The 18,356-nt window shown below is 45.1% G+C and overlaps 1 protein-coding gene across 4 annotated transcripts in view; it reads right to left on the minus strand.

The window, feature by feature from the left end:
- Positions 1–18,356, minus strand: part of trip10a (thyroid hormone receptor interactor 10a) — a 48,052-nt gene that overhangs the window by 20,736 nt on the left and 8,960 nt on the right. The gene's annotated exons all lie outside the window — the stretch shown is intronic.

The raw sequence follows: 18,356 nt of genomic DNA on the forward strand, positions 1-18,356 counted from the left end.
GCGCAATGCTAATGTTAGGAGTTAGTCATTTATAGCTTAGACTGATCCACCTTTACCATAGGTACGATTAAAGTTCAGGCTTGGATTAGTCACAGACTCAGCCAGACTCTCTAAATTAAAAACAAACATAAGAACCTCTATTACCATTAGTAGAACTAACCTAACCAGGATTTAACATCTAATCTTTATGGATGATTACTGAAACCGCTGACCGACTGTTTTAAGCAAACAATGCTTACACAATGCCTAGTAGGTAGGGACGAGAGACAGAGAGAGAGAGCGAGCTTGTGGGCTGGCATTACAAGAAGCCCTGCTGAGCTCCAAGGAAGACGGCGCTGTAATAACACGAGAGATCAGATTTTATTTCAAGGCACTTTACTCAGTCATTCCAGAACACAGACAGACAGAACACCACAAACTGCAGCTGAAACGCGTACATCTACTGTAATACGGTCAGAAACAATCCCCTGTGGGCCTTCAAAACTGGTGGTTATAAACAACAGCAACAATAACAATGCAGTGCCTCCCCAGAGAGATGTCTCGCGTCCACACCGCCTGAGCCCGGGTCGTGAAATGGACGAACAGAGCCTGACAGGGGAGGGGCAGGGAGAAGCGTCAGAGGCTTACGTGCTGGGAAGTCTGCCCCCCCGGCCCTCTGGTCTCTCTGCTCGGCACACACAGACCGGAACCAGCTTGCAGAGGCCTGGCTGTAACCCAAGTGTTAAAGAGGTTGATACACAATCGTACAGCCGATGGGCACGACCGCAACAATGCAAGAGCGTTGCCCGACTACTAAAGGCATGCATGCTGTGGCACAATGTCGGGGTGGCGGGCCTGTACGGTCAGGTCTCCGGCTTCCATCCCAAGCAACACCCCACCCCTCCTCCCTGCCTGCCAGCCAGCCCAAAGCCCACACAGCATTGCCCGAGTACTCAGCCGCTCTGCAGGACCCCACACAATCACAGTGCTGGCTGCCTACGCTGTGCCCCTGCTGCTGCCTGTCTGAGTAATTCACAAAGGATGTCTAGCACTGTTGCAGTTTGGCCCAGTTACAACAAGGGTCTCCCTTTCTGTGTAGACTGGTTTTCAAAGGAAAGAGGAACAAAATGGAAACACACACAAAAAAAGTATTAACGTTAGTTGCAGTGTGCGCGAGATAATACCAGAGTGCCACTGTTACACTCGCTCCCTCTTCCCTTGAACTGCCTTACAAAACTAATTATAGTGATGCAAACTACACATTTACAACTACTGCTGCAGCTGGACTTACAGTACAAACCTCACCTGAAGCCCAGAGGATGAGGAGGTCAGACAAACAGCCCAGGAGAGACCATGCAACAGAGGGAGAGCAGGGAGTTCACAAGGTTAACAAATCCTTTTCCCTTCAGATCTGGACCACCTGGCCTCCTACAAACCCATCTTCAAGCACATCGGCACAATATCTAAGCATAATCTGGGCTTTATTGGTCGGGTATTAGCCTGCAGACCCCACAGAGATGCGAGGCACTGAAAGTCACTGGTGGAGAATTCTGCACAGTGGGATTATCTCCTTGCCTCTTGGCCATCTCCCCCTCGCTGGCAGGCTCCTCACATTGGGTGACAATAGAGAATAAGAGGGGGGTGATGCAGAATACTCAGACAGTGACATGAGTGAGGCCGAATGATCGCAAATCTCTTCTTGCTAAAGACTCTCTCGCTCTGATCCGGTCCGTCTCTCCCTGGGTATTCCCAACCCTGACTAATACAGACACGAGGTCTGTGGAAGGTCATAGGGACTCTGCACCAGTAGTAGGCCAGACAGATATATTTCTATTACACTCACACACACACTTACAATAAAAGAAAACCTCACACTCCATCTGCCACTCAAACTGTGGGAGCCGCAGACTTTCGCACTAATGGGGCATTGAAAGTCTTGCTTGCTTTTTCATCATTTTAATTTAGCTCTAATGCGAATGGACTCAAAATAAGGTCACCAGTTTGAGATTTCCAGCACCTGCTCGTTGGCTCAAGTACAAGAGCCTGCAGCCAGTAAGATCAGGTTGTAGGGTCTTAGATTTCATTAGGGCCCGCAAGACATAACATGCTGGGGAAGTGGGGGGGCTTTGTTGTCAGGGATATTTGGAAGCCCTGTTTGAGGGATCGGTGTTACTTCACCTCACCGCCAAAACAATTCCTCCCCCTCCCGCTTCTCGGTGACATCACCGCAGCGTTTCATGTGCGGAGACGCATTCTCTGGTGACCGTGCTTCTCCCGGATCGTCTGACAGGAACTGTAATAAACTGGGCCGCTCTGCATTAAATCGCAACAACAGGGGACAACGGAGAATAAACAGTGCTGGGTTAATTAGCTCCCTGATTGCCACTGCGTTTGAACGCGATTAGATTTTATGGCTCCCCAATAAGTAATGCATTTACTGGAAAACGTGAAGTGCGGCCACAAAGGGACCAGTGTAGCGATCAAAAACCATGTTCACAGATGGACATCTTAAACGTATAAGCTTCATGTATAATAGCAGGTTATTCCAAGGTCGTTGGTATACTGCATAACACATCTTACACTTAATTAGTGGTTTTGTTTGAGGCTTAACCAATCGGGAAAATCTGAAGTTTATTATTGTAAAGTGTACTCCTGAGGGATTTCCTTAGACATTATGTGAAATGTGTGGGGGGGGAGAAACACAAGCAAAAAAGTCAACAAAAAGTACTTTGGTTTCATCTCACCAATTCCAGCCTTTACAACACTGTTTTATAGAGGTGGATGATTTGCTTTTGAGAGGCAGAAGATTGTGAGGTCCTGTAACTGCCCAGGACAACTGTGCAGTGAAGACTGGGCACATTCCCCCTTCAACACCCAAACCGGGAAACACTTTGTGGGCTGGTAGGTTATAATCCCACAGTCTGGGAGCCCCAGAGGATTTGCTTGCAATTCTATATTCAAGCGGTGTAAAAGATATATAACATTTAAGTGCTTTAACTGTAGGTCTATATTATTTCTGATCATAACTCAAGTCGGTCATGAGACAAAAAGGCTGATCCTGGTGGAAAATACAGTTCTGATTCACTGCACGCCATCACAGCAAAAACACACACACACACACACATCCCATCGCTACCTTTTTAGGACTCACTCAGTCAGTGCGTATCTGAAGCCTAGAGTGGAACGAACCCTGCAGGTCCACAGGAGAGCGACTCTTGCGCCCAGAGTCGATTCAGTGTTGAACGTAAAGCAGGATCTGAGGGCGGGGGGGTGAACCACAGCAGAGGCCGGCGCACACGCAAGACGGGAGAGGAATGCGCGGGGCACCGGGGTCATGTTCTCACTGATCACAATCCGAGCTACATCTGGTGTTGCGTTGCGAATTCCAAGCATTTCCTCTTTTCCCCCGAAGGACGAGCGACCTCTGAAATGTCATTTGGGGTGAACCCCTGCCGTGGGAGCATGTTCGGGCCGGCGTCAGGGTGTTGGTTTCCCCTCTGTATGAATCCACCGAGCGACTGTGCCAGCACTCGCACGCATTTGGGAAAGATTCACTCCGTGCAGAGATGGGAGATTCGCTGCTAACAATCTGTATGGAGGGACCTGGCACATGTTGCCGTTCAGCGTAGTTTACTTGTGGAGGGAGTGAATATATTTTGTAAAGACATTATCATAAAGTCATCAGCCCCAAAGAGAGGTGAATAGTGGTAGATAATTAAATTAATGAATTAATAAAATCTGCATAACCAAATCTTTTTTTTGTTGTTTTTCCCCGTGCAGATTTGACAGCCGGGCATTTTCAAACTTTCCTCTCTCTCTCTCTCTGAGTCACTGATTGTCCCAGCTGAGCTAAGGGCAGTACCACCAGAGTTTCAGTTCCACTTTTGCCGTCTGTGACAGGGGTGTCCCTGCAATAACGCTGATATGCGTCTTATGTAGTTCGAGCCAACCAGCCCACATCTTTCAATTCCACTTCTTTATAACTGGATCACACCTTACGAGGTCAGTACTGTTCCTCAAAACAACAACACAACTTGCTTTATTCATTAGAACCGTGTTGTTCATCTGTATGAGAAATGCAAGGAAAACCAGGGTGTTTTCCAGTGGCTGATATACTCATTGTGTAAATGTTGAAACGCATCTCGATTGCTTCTTGGACAGCCTTTACCAAGCGTTCGTTCACAGGCATTTTTAGGCTTTGCAGTTATACTGGTCTCTAAGGCATCTAAAGTAGTAATCAACTGTCCTCAAGCAACCTGCTCTGCCTTTCAATACAATTGACACTTCTATACATAGTCAAGCATTTCTCAAAGCATTGCTTGAACAAACCCTTGGCATCAAAACAATAGGAGGGGATTCTGGGAAAACTGAAGGCAGTTGAACAAATGTGTCGCCCTCGAAAGCAGGCCTGGATAGACACTTCTGCTGGGCACGTTCTGCTCAACACAATGTGTCCACTAAAAAAATGAAAATACAAAGTAAAAGCCAATCAAAGTGGACCTCTACTGAACTCAAGCTCTACTTTTTCCGGTTTGTGAACAGTTAAGTAATCGCACCGACTTGGGATAGATATTAGACAACAGCTATATCAATAACAGATGGATCAATAAGACAAAACTAGAATAGGAACAGAAAAGGAATTCATTATATGCGAGTAACTTTTCAATGGTGAATGTTTCTAGTCATAACTTGGTGGCGGGGGGGCATTGAAAAAGGTAACATTTAAGGAGTTAGCATCTCATTCCAGATGCCCTCCTAGCAGCTTGTCAGAACTGATTAATGTGCACTGCACGAGGTCCTGTGTATGTATACCAGCTTGGCCATGGGATTACACATTGAGAAGGGGAATATATAATACACACCCACATCAGTTCGCTGTGCAGGAGCTTCATACACTGGGCATCAAGACCACAGGCTCTCGCCATCTTCCAATCCAAACAAGGAGGACAAATATGAACAGGAAACGGGCGGCAGGCAAAAGCAAAGGACTCGGCCTGTTGGAACGGTCTTGGTGCCAGGGAGGGAGGCTGGCACGGACAGCAACTGAAGACCGCAAGGGCTTGGAGTTAGTGGGCGGCCCAGTATGACAGAAGCCCCAACTTAAGACCTTCGCCACAGCTTAAAAAAAAAAAAAATCAGACCCACACAGATCTCTCTGGCAAAGCTGAAACCATTCCTCAACTCTGACTCAGGAAAACGGGCCAAGGCGCGCGCACACACACACAACACACTACACAGACGCACACACACAAACACACATAAAAGAAGGGGTGAATAAATGTAGGGAGAAAGCAATTGTGAAATCGTGAATCATATTAGTATCTTGGCCCAGATCGCAGTCTATTTTTTCAAAAAGGATTCGAGGTGTTAATAGTCCTAAACACAGTGTTATTGTTTCTCGGGTGTGCGTTTCCCTGCACTCTTATTGGATCGCACATGTGGAAGTTCAGTTGGCAGGGTGGTGAAGAGGGGGGTAATTACTGTTGCACAGGAAGTGAGGGACGGACAACTTTTTCTTTTCTTTTTTCCTCAAACTTGGAATGTTCTGGGAAAGGAAATGACTGTCCCATGACTCAGAGCTGCTCAAAAGCCATCAAACTTGTGTAATAAAAATATCTAATAAATAAACTATTCTAGATATGTAAAAGCAAACAGCTTCAGCAAACAACCCCGATAAACAGAACAGAGACAAAGTATGTTCAAAGATTTCCCTTCATATAAATTTAAATTGTATGTACATTTCTTTTTTAAAAGCAAAACAAATAAAAGCCGAGCTGGGGAATGTAAACAAGCCAAAGATCCATTCAGTTTCCTCGCATTTCTCTGCATCTCTCGTGGCTTCCTCGAGTACAGACACGTTGTTCTCGTTTTATCGGAAACCTGCCGTCACCCCCTTTCATGTATGAGGAGAGAAAAGCGGAGCAGACATTCTTGGGGAGGAATTCCAGACTTGTTAGGTCACGTCCTGGACCCACACACCTTTCACTTCATCAAGAGAAAAGGATTTTAATAAAAACAATCAAAACACACTCCTTTGCAAGACAACAGAAGAGCATTATATAATTATATATAAGGGCTGCTATATTTTTATTACCAAACCCCTCCCCCAATCAAAACTGCACAGATCAAAGGCAGTGAACAATCAATTCTCTAATGCTTTCATTTGTCTCGGACCGAAACAAAATTGCACTGCTTGCGGTCGTTCTACCACAGGTGCCCAAAGGTTAAGGCCATTTCCACCGAGCTGTAATGCAATTGAAAGGGACTTGGATTGCAGCACACAGTCAATTTTGTTAACTGCCGTTAATAAAGCGACCACGAGAACAGTTTAAAAAGGCTCATGGATTCACAAGTTCAGTTTACCAACAAAGTGCCAAAACCATGGCAGCAGAAGTTTCCCCGCACAAAGATCCCTCTATTCCCCAACTCCACGCTCACAGAGGGCTTCTGCGGAAAAGCCTGTATTTTTAGATGTTGTGATAAATCGAGGGAATTAAAACCCACCGCAGACAACTGATGACACAGGGATATCCCAGAACAATACATGGGCTGAACTGACCTCTTGGATGTGGGCTGCAGAAAACAGAAAAAAAAAAGCGAAAACAGACTAATGAGGAGCCTGCATCCCTAGACATCTCTTACTAAGGAAACAGACCCGCATGGGGTTGCAGTTGTGCACACTTCCCTTACACCGACTTCACTGGAAACCTACCCTGCATGCTTCTGTGACGCTCTTTTCATGGTACAGGCCGAGGGGAAGAAAGTGAAGGTTATAGAAGGACTGAGTTCTGAAGCTTGTGCAACCTTGATTTCATTCCCCAATTTGTTTCTACTGGAATAGAAAGGATAAAGGAGAAACCTGGATACTCACGCTTTTTTGCTGCTTCTGGGGTTGAAGAATAAAATATGTGAATGAATCTGTGAACTGTATGGACACCACGAAGCATGAAACAAAACAAATTACTAAAAATGGTACCTTGTTTGCATGACTCTTAATGCTCCCCCCATGAAGATCATGAAAAGGTCATTGCAAGGAGTTTTGGAAATACTTTTTCTTATGACAATTCCAAGCGCTGTAATGATTTAGTAAATGCCAGCAGCGACCATTTCACTTCCAGAGATCGGCAGTGATGATGCGTCAGAACTGCTCGACTGCATTTCTGAAGTCACCAGTCATGCATACCTGCCACTGTCAACAGCCTTGACAGGAGACCGGCTGGGCTGGGCAGGTCTGTGCAAGTCATTCACTTGTCAATCACTCCTGCGCCATCCTGAGACGCCTGCAGTCACAGCGCTATTGAGAATGCCACTACAAGACAAAACCCATTTGCACTGAACTAATTTCTACAAAAATTGTGCATTCTTAGAAACTGGAAACCGTTTTACCTCATAGGTATCTCCTTATACTTCAATGTATGCTGCTTAGGCTGTCCTACACTTCTCCTCCATATCCCTTAAGGGCTTGAACTTCAAAAGGTACTTTATAAAGAAACGTTACCTGACACCGCTACTGTATCAGCCATCTCAGAAGATTGTAAGCTGTCCCACAGTGCTTCTCACCCGCGGATACTTTGGTAAAGTGCAATGAACTTGTCTGAAATATATACACTTACCTAAAGGATTATTAGGAACACCATACTAATACTGTGTTTGACCCCCTTTCGCCTTCAGAACTGCCTTAATTATACGTGGCATTGATTCAACAAGGTGCTGAAAGCATTCTTTAGAAATGTTGGCCCATATTGATAGGATAGCATCTTGCAGTTGATGGAGATTTGTGGGATGCACATCCAGGGCACGAAGCTCCCGTTCCACCACATCCCAAAGATGCTCTATTGGGTTGAGATCTGGTGACTGTGGGGGCCAGTTTAGTACAGTGAACTCATTGTCATGTTCAAGAAACCAATTTGAAATGATTCGACCTTTGTGACATGGTGCATTATCCTGCTGGAAGTAGCCATCAGAGGATGGGTACATAGTGGTCATAAAGGGATGGACATGGTCAGAAACAATGCTCAGGTAGGCCGTGGCATTTAAACGATGCCCAATTGGCACTAAGGGGCCTAAAGTGTGCCAAGAAAACATCCCCCACACCATTACACCACCACCACCAGCCTGCACAGTGGTAACAAGGCATGATGGATCCATGTTCTCATTCTGTTTACGCCAAATTCTGACTCTACCATCTGAATGTCTCAACAGAAATCGAGACTCATCAGACCAGGCAACATGTTTCCAGTCTTCAACTGTCCAATTTTGGTGAGCTTGTGCAAATTGTAGCCTCTTTTTCCTATTTGTAGTGGAGATGAGTGGTACCCGGTGGGGTCTTCTGCTGTTGTAGCCCATCCGGCTCAAGGTTGTACGTGTTGTGGCTTCACAAATGCTTTGCTGCATACCTCGGTTGTAACGAATGGTTATTTCAGTCAAAGTTGCTCTTCTATCAGCTTGAATCAGTCGGCCCATTCTCCTCTGACCTCTAGCATCAACAAGGCATTTTCGCCCACAGGACTGCCGCATACTGGATGTTTTTCCCTTTTCACACCATTCTTTGTAAACCCTAGAAATGGTTGTGCGTGAAAATCCCAGTAACTGAGCAGATTGTGAAATACTCAGACCGGCCCGTCTGGCACCAACAACCATGCCACGCTCAAAATTGCTTAAATCACCTTTCTTTCCCATTCAGACATTCAGTTTGGAGTTCAGGAGATTGTCTTGACCAGGACCACACCCCTAAATGCATTGAAGCAACTGCCATGTGATTGGTTGGTTAGATAATTGCATTAATGAGAAATTGAACAGGTGTTCCTAATAATCCTTTAGGTGAGTGTATATATATATGCGTATCTCTCTCTCTCTCTCTCTCTCTCTCTCATATATATATATATGAGAGAGAGATCAAGGAGGAGGAGTAAGAAGCAGAGCAAGACACAGATGTGGGTGTTTTTACGACCGTCTGACAAACATGCAATTAGTTCTGTCCAGCTCCTCGTCTGGATTAGCGGACATGCCAGTTTACAGCACTAAGCCCTATCTGCTGTGCAAACAGAGTTTCGGAGGGCAGGCAGGGGAATGTAGAAAAGGCACCCAGAACCCCCATCCGGCGTCACTCTCTGGAATGTGCAACAACAACAACAAGAGCTATTAATAGAAAGTATGTTGACCCCCCTACACACTGTGACCCATTGGACACACTCCTGGGACAGCGCTGGTTAAACTGTGCAGATGCTCCACCTCCAGGATGGACATCAGAGATCAGAGGTCAGGGGTCAGGGCGGCAGCAGATCGTGGATTTGTGGCGATCTTCCACCACCCCAGGTCGGTCTGTGCGCCAGTGTGACTGAAACGAGGACAGACATTTGACCAGGGATAATCCCTATTTAGAAACGAAACGCGCGGGGTCAAGATTTAGTGCTGGGGTAATCGTATTTCCACTTTCACAAACAAAGAGGGGACAACAAAAATACACCAATCCATCAAAGATGCATTTGGTTTCCCCAAAAGGGAATCTGTATCTGAATCTGAATCTGTCCTGTAATCTGTACCGAAGTGAGAGGAAAGTGAACGGGTAATTTCACGTCCCCCTTAAAACGGATTGAAATTGAGCAAGACAGGTTGAGGAAGATGTGTCCCAGGATTGATGGTGATGTAATCTAATTATGGACTGTAGGTTGAGTGCTCTGTAGGGACGGTTTCTTTTGTCGATAACACATATGGTGATATTTTGTACAATAATTTGAAGCAAATGAGGGGAAAACATGTTCCCATTTCAGAGAAAACAAACAAAAACGTATGCTCTAACTGAATCAATTTTTATTTGTATAGCGCCCTTCGCAGGGTAGCCACAGAGTGCTTTACAGACTGGTAAACATGCAACAAATGCACAGCAAAATTAAATACAATAAAATAAAATATAGACCTGTAAACATTTTACATGATCTAGAATAAAGTGAGTGAACATTTAAGTAAATAAACCATTTAGGCACGGAGGAGAGAGAAAAAAAAAAAAAAAATTAGGGCAAACTTTCTTTAGTTTTCACTTTCGGGATGAAGGAGGAAAAAAATTTTTAAAAAAAAATAAATATGGGTATGAGTCACTTAAACAGAGATCGGCATGCATCAAGTGGCCCGTCATTTCTGATCAACCACAGAAACGAAGAGAAAACGAGTTTCGTGGGGGGGTGGAATTCAAGAGAGGAGAGTGATGTATAAAAGGAGTATGAAACTAAACAGGAAACCACAAACACTTTTGTCTTCAGCAGCTGTAGCGAGGGAGCGAGTGTGCGCTGTATTAGGATTGTCGGGGGGGGGTTGAAACTGGCCTTATTGTCTTTGACATAAGGTCTTAACTTAACTGAATTAGACAAGGCAGCTTTACAGGGTCCATGCTAATGCTGGATGTGAGCGAGACATATGGCTCAGCAGTAATCCCCCCTCCAGGTCCCCAGAGACTCGGCCGGGACTCAACTGAACAGCTCGGGCTGGCCTCGGAGGGAGGGAGAGTAGAACCGTCATACGCCACTGGCTGAACCGGGGCGGTCCGAGAAGGAGCCGCTGGATTAAAGGCGGACCACTCTTCCGATTGATTGTCGTGCGCATTCCCTTCTACTCCCAGACCAGAGGTACAGAATACCGAGTCATCCCGGTTATGGTCTGAGCCCCGAGTTACGAGATCGATCTGTCTATAACCAACACAACGCAACCACTCCCGCCTGAATCAACACACACTCCTAAACAGTTTACCGTTTTAAGACTATTGAGCCGTGCTGGACTGTGGCCCTGAGTCACAGACACACACACATGCACCCTACCCAGTCACAGGATTGCAACACTGATTTAAAAAGGTACAGCCATAACCAGGATTCTTCTGGGTGGCATTGCTTGGCTTATCGGACGTATCGGTCTCGAGAGGGAGGTTAGAAGGGTGACTTCTGGTTGGCCCAGCAATTGATCACTAATCTCTGAGGAATCAATCCTAATTAACTGGCAATCACATTTTCTCATGTCAGCCCCCTCCAAAACCTGTGTCAGCTGTGCAGGCCCAGATTGAACATCCGTGTCATTTTAAACTACCAGCAGGAAAAGGGAGTAATCAGTTCCCAAAGCACCCACGGACTTCGAACAAACCAAAATAAGTTTGCGTGGGTGCCGACGTGTCCATGTATACAGGCAGCGTGTCCCGACAATGGAGCCACAAAAGAACTCTGTCAGCTTCTTCCTCCGGCTTTGCAAGACATTTAGAGGAACTGGAGCCTGTTGTTTACTCGAGGTTCGTACTTTACAAACACGACAAAAAAACAACAAAAAAAAACCAAACATGGAAAATTCCATTTTCCTTTGTGGTTCGAGTTAAGAAAACAGAGTGCAGCCTCCGCAACTCCCCCCACCCCATCACGGCTTTCCTCCCTGTTCAAACACAGTCAACGGGCAGTGCTCTCTTGCCTGCAGGACGAGGCCTCCCCAGCAACTGGTTTGTGTGACAATTTCCTGACAGTCTGTGGCGTGTCAAGATTACATCATTTTTCATTCCTCCCCACCCTACACCCCCTACACTTTCTTTAGTAAAACATGACATCTGCTACACTCACTGCTGCGGAGTCTGAAACTCTGCCCTTCCTTGCAGTTTGTCTCGGCTCTCGTAACCCAGGTGTGACAAAGAAGGACTGAGGATTGACGAGGGCATTTAGATTTCACCACATGGGATAAACATGGGATAACCAGATTTTAGTTTCGCCCTACTGTGGAGGAGGGGCTCAGGTGCAACAGAGACTCCGCTCCCGTTATTGTACTTCATTATACGACACTCTCCAGTACTTCAAACCCCAAAACCGTTCACTGCACCACTTATACTGGCAGCAGTCTAAAGCAACATTTCAGTACAGCACAGTTTTATTACTGCATTATTGTGGCCATTCATCAACGAGAACAAATGACAGTCTGTGACCTACAGCCAGACTGTACCCACCAAGAAACAAGAGCAGTCGTGAAGAACTGCAATTCGTAAAGGCTTTCTGTAAAAGAAGAGAAGGAAGCTTTAAGGACAACACTCCTAATTCTAAAACTGAAGATGGTGGTTTATTCGGTGATTGAAAACATGGCTTCTTGGTACTGGTTAAAAAGCCAAACAGAAACTAAAAACTAACAAAAATTACAGATCTAACAGCTTGAAAGAGGGCGTGGCATCTTGGTTTTAGTAGGATACGACTGTGTTGTCCGAGAGTACAATGGAAAGATGGTTTTGAGTTTGACACCACTCTGGTCAAATTTATGCTCGCTTTATCTAGTTGAGACCAAAGTCCTGGTTTCCCCACGTTGAGAAAGGTAGTCCGTCACCTCAAAGTCTGCAAGAGCCGTGAAATCCAGGCGGTGCAGATCCCTTCCCCTTCTTCTGGTGAAGGATGAAGCTGATGCTAAACCTTTACAATATCTCTTAGAAACAGGAAAATATCCCATGGATGGAACTATGAAGTAGATTTTATTTTCTCTGCATAAATTTGATTTATGCTCACAGTTCACAGTGAACAGTGGCGGAGATCCGATCCAAAAGAATGACTGAAATGAAAGTAATTTAAAAAGATTCACAAGCACGCATATTTTAGGTGACAAAAGTCGCACACACCTTATGCACAAGTATAATAATTATGGCACTCCAAACATGATCACACCCTGAATTTTTATAAGGTTGTGTCATAACCGTAAATATGAAACTTCAGGTAACTCATACTTCACTTATTTGCAGCCCCTTCACATATTTATTTTCCCCACACCGAACCGCCCCATTCTCAGAGCATTCAGTTTTGTGTGGTAGGCAACACACAGGAGGCACAGACAAGCCATCAAAAAGATAAACGACACTGCCAAGACCGAAACAAGATGCTTATTTTGTTAGCTTGCCTATTCTTGCTCTTGTGGATTCTAGTTCAGAGTTGATTTGTAGTGCTCACTGGGCTATGGCAACAAGGTCGGTTTCTGGACACTTCCGTGAGGATCAGGTGACAGGAAAGGAGACTGAAGGGGTCTACAATACATGAAATAAACAAACTTTACTGTCCATTAAATAGTACATAAAATGGAAATTAGTTTAGCTTACATCATGGTGCAATAACACCCATTATGACACAGCAATAAGTTTGGAGAAGATTCATTAGTTGTTTTGAATCAGCAATGGCACAGCTGCATAAAACCATCATTCGAAGAGGAGCGCCTAAGAATTGAGTTCATGCCTTGACTGCCCTGTATATCGACAGCCGCTTTATCCCAGTGCCGTGAGTATCAAGCGAGTCGACCGCTGCCATTTTAATCACAAGCTGCTTTTAGCATTAGGACTAACCCCTACAACCTGAACTCATCCTTATAGCTCCAGAATGCCTTTCGTCGCTCTCCATTCGCAGAAGCAGTTGCTCCCCACATCTTTCTTGATGACAAATCAATACCTAGTCAGGCTCAACCGTACCAGTTAACATCCACGCCATCAAATAATAGTCAGAGGGTGCCGAGTAAAACCACAAACAAACACCCCGCAGGATGTCTGGCAGAAACGACAGAAAACTAAATAAGAGAAAACCACAGAGGATACCAACTAGTCCCTCACAATGCCCTGAAATGCTGCTTTTCCACAGACTAGGATTAGCGATAATCCGGGTGCTAGATTCCTTATATTTACTTTAAGAAGCCCTGGCTTACTGCTAATCAGTTCCCATTAAACCCAGCTCCTGGCTTTTTAAAACTATGGGTCTTTAGGATTAATCCCAGAAGTGCAGCGGACTGCTTTCTCTGCAAGATATGATACAATGCGGATTTTACGATTTCAATTTAATAATGCAATGAGGTTCTGAGCACTTATGATATTAATATGTTCCATAATGTCAATGTTTCACCGGCGCACAGCCTTATTCCTGTGGAAAAATCTCAAATTTTCCTGGTCTCGCACATGCTTAAAAAAAAAAAAAAAAAAATCGAATCTTTATCTACAGATACTTACTTCTGCTTTAAAATGTTCCTTTTGCACAATTCAACATTCTTGTGCGAGTGTGCTTATGTTTTTACAGAGGTTTACACATCCGACCAATTGATTGAGGGACCACAAAGACCAACCACAAACATCGTAATGCATATGCGAGACAGAGATCAGAGTTGTGAAAGCGCATGGATTCGGCAAGGTCAGGAGGAACGTGCGAGGAGAGATGACTTCTATTGCTCCTTCAATTCCCAGTATTGCTTATCTCCCGTGCCCCCGAGTGCTACGAAACTATTTGAGACGAGATAGCAACCAGTCATGGAAACAAACCACACACAGACGGGCTATCTGCGCTTCCTGCTTATCACAAGAGGTGTCCGTAAAGAACAAAGTGTTGCTGTCTGCTGGCAAACCTCCGAGGAGGCACACACAGGAATCGGTGTAAAATCATGACACCCCATAGCCACCATTTGTCATTACCTCTGCAAAAGCCAGAGAAGGCAGAAGGATCTTCTATGTACTACAAATACGCATGCATCACCTTTGTCGAGACCTAGGCGGGGCCTCATTAAGAAACGTTTTTGTTACCGTCTAGTTCAGCTGTAGCACACAGAGCTCTAGCATTACGTAGCAGAAATAGCTAATCATAATGAACACCTTCAGATTTTGGAGACTGACACTGACACACTAGAGCAGGCGCCCTCAGGACGCCTCGAGGTTTGTAGCAAGCAAGGTCTCGGACCCGGCAGACTGCAAAAACTACAGATCCTGCCCATTCACACCACTGCCATTCATCAGCAATTAAACAGGAAAGATGAGATGCCGAGCGAACACACCTAGGGGACAGAAGAAACTGGTCTGCAGCTATTTTGGTCCTAAAAGATATTTATAATATTTTCAGGGGTACAGCAGTTTCTGCAAAGACTGTACAGGCAGCCAGGCGCTCGCTCACCTTCGATTCCCACAACAGTGTTTTCACACGCTGTGGACGGCTCAGATTTATCACCCCCTATATATAGACACACACACACAATTCAGGTCCCAATTACTGCATAATCATAGGCCTGACTTATCAGTAGTTGTAAATGTGCTGGATGCTGCAACATTTATCAGACTGCATCTTTACTTTGGACCGGAAAGGAAATCTGCAGTGCTCAGTGTAGATCTACATTAAAACATGATTAAACCTATATGCTCCTCTTTGTACAGATCAATAAGTTATGCTGCGTTTATACTGGAATTAGAGCAACAATCTATCTTCCTAATAATTTCCTTGTCTTCTATATTTTTGTATGTACACTAATGGTCTAATCTTTAAAGTTGTGGGTGGGTTTTTTCACAGCGTCTTTTCATGTTATCATATCCCTCAGAAGACAAACAAAGCAGGGCAGAGATTAGTCACCCTGCGGGTTTTTTTGGTTGCTTTCGCTGTGGCTAATATAAACAAACAGGAAATTTCTCTCCAATGTGTTTTCTTGTTGAGCGATACAGAGAAAGAATTCACCTTAACTTCTAAGAAGAAAGGAAAATCTCAGATTCAGGTTTCCCCTCAGTAGGGCAAAGTTCAGCCGGCGAACTATTGGCAGATGAACGCAAATGTTTTACGTAAGACAGATTACAAAAGGTGTAAACACAAAAAAATCTGCAGGGGAATTTGACCAAGGAGGCATTTCTACAGCAGGGGAAGAGAAATCTGCATGCAAGATGTAGAGGGAAAAACAAAACGCCGCCGAGCCCGAGTCTCGGCCCGCATGCGGCTCGGCGGCGGCACGGCCGAGGGAGGCATGGCAATGCGGTCGCCACTAGCAAACCAAAGTGCTGAACTGTATTTGTTTACAAAAGAAACCAGGGGTGAATTATTACCAAAAAAAAGGCTTTGGACAAAACAGAGCACAGAGATAATTGATTCTCAGAGAAATGATTAAGTAATATTAATAGAAGTTGGCAGAGCACATTGGGGAACAAACCAGAGCTGTGATTGCAAAGTTTTCATTTGGATTTATTCATTTTTACATGACGCACACACACACACCCTAACCAGCACTTCCTCCTGGTACCCAAGTATTATTACTGTTGCTCTACAGTGTATTGATCCTAAGTGGGTTGCTTTCCAAAACCTTAAATTTAGGCCGTGAAACTTTGAAGAATGAATACATGACCACACCTTTGTGTATGTGTGTATGTAACTAATCCTTTGCAACTTTCAACCCTTTGTCACTTTTTTTATGTTTATTTATTTTTACAGCTGAATGCAAATCTACCGCATCACTAACGTGGGACACATGGAGCGCAACTGGCTCCGTTCTGCGACTGTCTGACACATTTCACAGACAAGGGCTGAAAACACACTGACTTCAGATTGTGGAGTCATGAAAGCCCCACGTAGACAGACCCTGGGCCGGGTGGGGGGTGGGGGGCTGAAATAAAATAAATCTTTGGGCTCACACATCATCAGCCAACCCCAGCGTCTGTCTCTCTGCTCTAGAGCCGACACACCGGGTCAGCAGAGTTCAATGGAAAAGTTGCACAGGGAGGCAGTTTTATTTCGCTGTGTATTCGTACATTATTTCTGCGCAATGGCAAACACATTAATTACGGATTCCAAGATGACTGTAAGGAAAGCCAGCTGCTAGCTTTTCCGGTCTGGTAAATGAGACCAGACCAGACACAGACACGGGGAACAGAACTCGGGAGGCGAGCGAGCTTTTATCACCATCATCCATTTAGCGCTGTACCGCAGAGACTCCCGGCAGTAAAGTGCACGGTGGACACCGATTTCAGCACACCTCAGCTTCTCTTCCTCTCGATAAAACCAAAGTCCAAAGAATGGTCCTGACTTAGGAATCAAAATGTTGACCTGCTCTCGCATCGGATTCGTACCAGATCCCGATCTTATTTACGGGCCGTACAAAGTGACCTCTGGCAATAAAATACAGGTTTGCAATTGGGTGGATCAAAGTTTTGATTTGGTCTAGGCAGGAGCAACACACACACAAGTTTTTCTTGACTTAAACACATTGATCCATATATAATAAACCAAATGGCCAATGCAATAGACCCTTGGGCTTAGACCCTTAGCGCAGTGTCTCTGTTCAGTTGTATCAGGGGACTCGGCCCATTCTTGAAAACAGCCAACCCCTTTCTTCCCTCCGCCATTTCAATCTAACAGGACATTTACTCTTGTTACAACACGGCCGTTATTGATGGGTGTTTGCAGCTGAAGACTAGACACACTGTCCTCCAGGAGGGGTTATGGCCTGAAGGCACAGAAAAAAAAACAGGTCAATTCTTCCAGTGGTAGAGAACACTGAACATCTCCCTTTCAAATTCCAAGAACACCGAAGGAAACACTCTTAAATTAGATGCACTGCAATAAGTGTGACAGGCTAACGATTTATTGCCATCCATTCATCAGGGATACGGCCAGCTCCTTGACTGGTACCTGGCGTTTAAACGGTGTATGCCTGGATCTCGGCCTAGCCTTCAGATCACAGATAATCTTGGGAAGACTGGCTCCAGCAGCCGCCACCCAACGAGACATTCTGTTCTGCAGTCTTTCAAGAATATCAACACAGACCGTCCAGGGGACGTGACCCGCACAAGCACTCTCCGTCAGAGAGAAGACGCACTGAATCTTCATTCCTTCAAACAAACAGCCTTCGCGCAGCTCTCATCGATAATGCAGTGAGTCATGTTTGTTTGGATCTTTCAATCTTTCCACATCACACAGGAGGATGCCAAAGGGAAGTACAACTTTTCCAATCACAAAGAATCTGAAGAATGGGAGGTTTGACATGATTGAGTCAGCAGAGACTCCCTTTTAGTTAAACTTCCTAAAACCCAATCTTTGCCGTCAACCAAATTTGCAAACAAGCTTATTATTTATTATTATTATTGAAAATAAAAACCACACTGTCTTAATAGACTGAGACAGTTTTGTTTACACAACGGTCTCTGCTGGGGCCCTCCTTGAAAGTGTGCTTGCGTTCCTGCTGCCGAGCATTTGAAGTCAGGCTTCGGCTTCTGTGCATCGCTAAACGGACTGGAAAGAAGGGAAAAAAAAAAAATCCCAGCTGTTTGCGTTGGGATCAATCGGGTAATTTAATTTCCACCAGATCCTTTAGTGCTTCATCAGAGGGCAGGGAAAGCGCTGAGGCAGCAGAAACGCCACAATGACGTGACAATAGGACCTCGACTGCCCTGCACAGCCAGGGGCCAGACGCTGGGCTGGGGAAACGGGCCGCAGCAGAACTTCCACTTCCTGTGTGTGTGTAAGAGAGGAGGGGAAGGGGGGCATGTGGGCACAGAGCCAGCTGGGAAACAGCACCCCTTTTGTATCTTCAACACCAAATTCATAATCTGCACTCACTTGGAAAATCATTTGGCTTTTTCCCTTCCGCTTTTTTCTTTTGTTGGTTTGTTT

The sequence above is a fragment of the Amia ocellicauda genome, chromosome 7 (genome assembly GCF_036373705.1).
Source record: "Amia ocellicauda isolate fAmiCal2 chromosome 7, fAmiCal2.hap1, whole genome shotgun sequence".
Classification (NCBI taxonomy): Eukaryota; Metazoa; Chordata; class Actinopteri; order Amiiformes; family Amiidae; genus Amia; species Amia ocellicauda.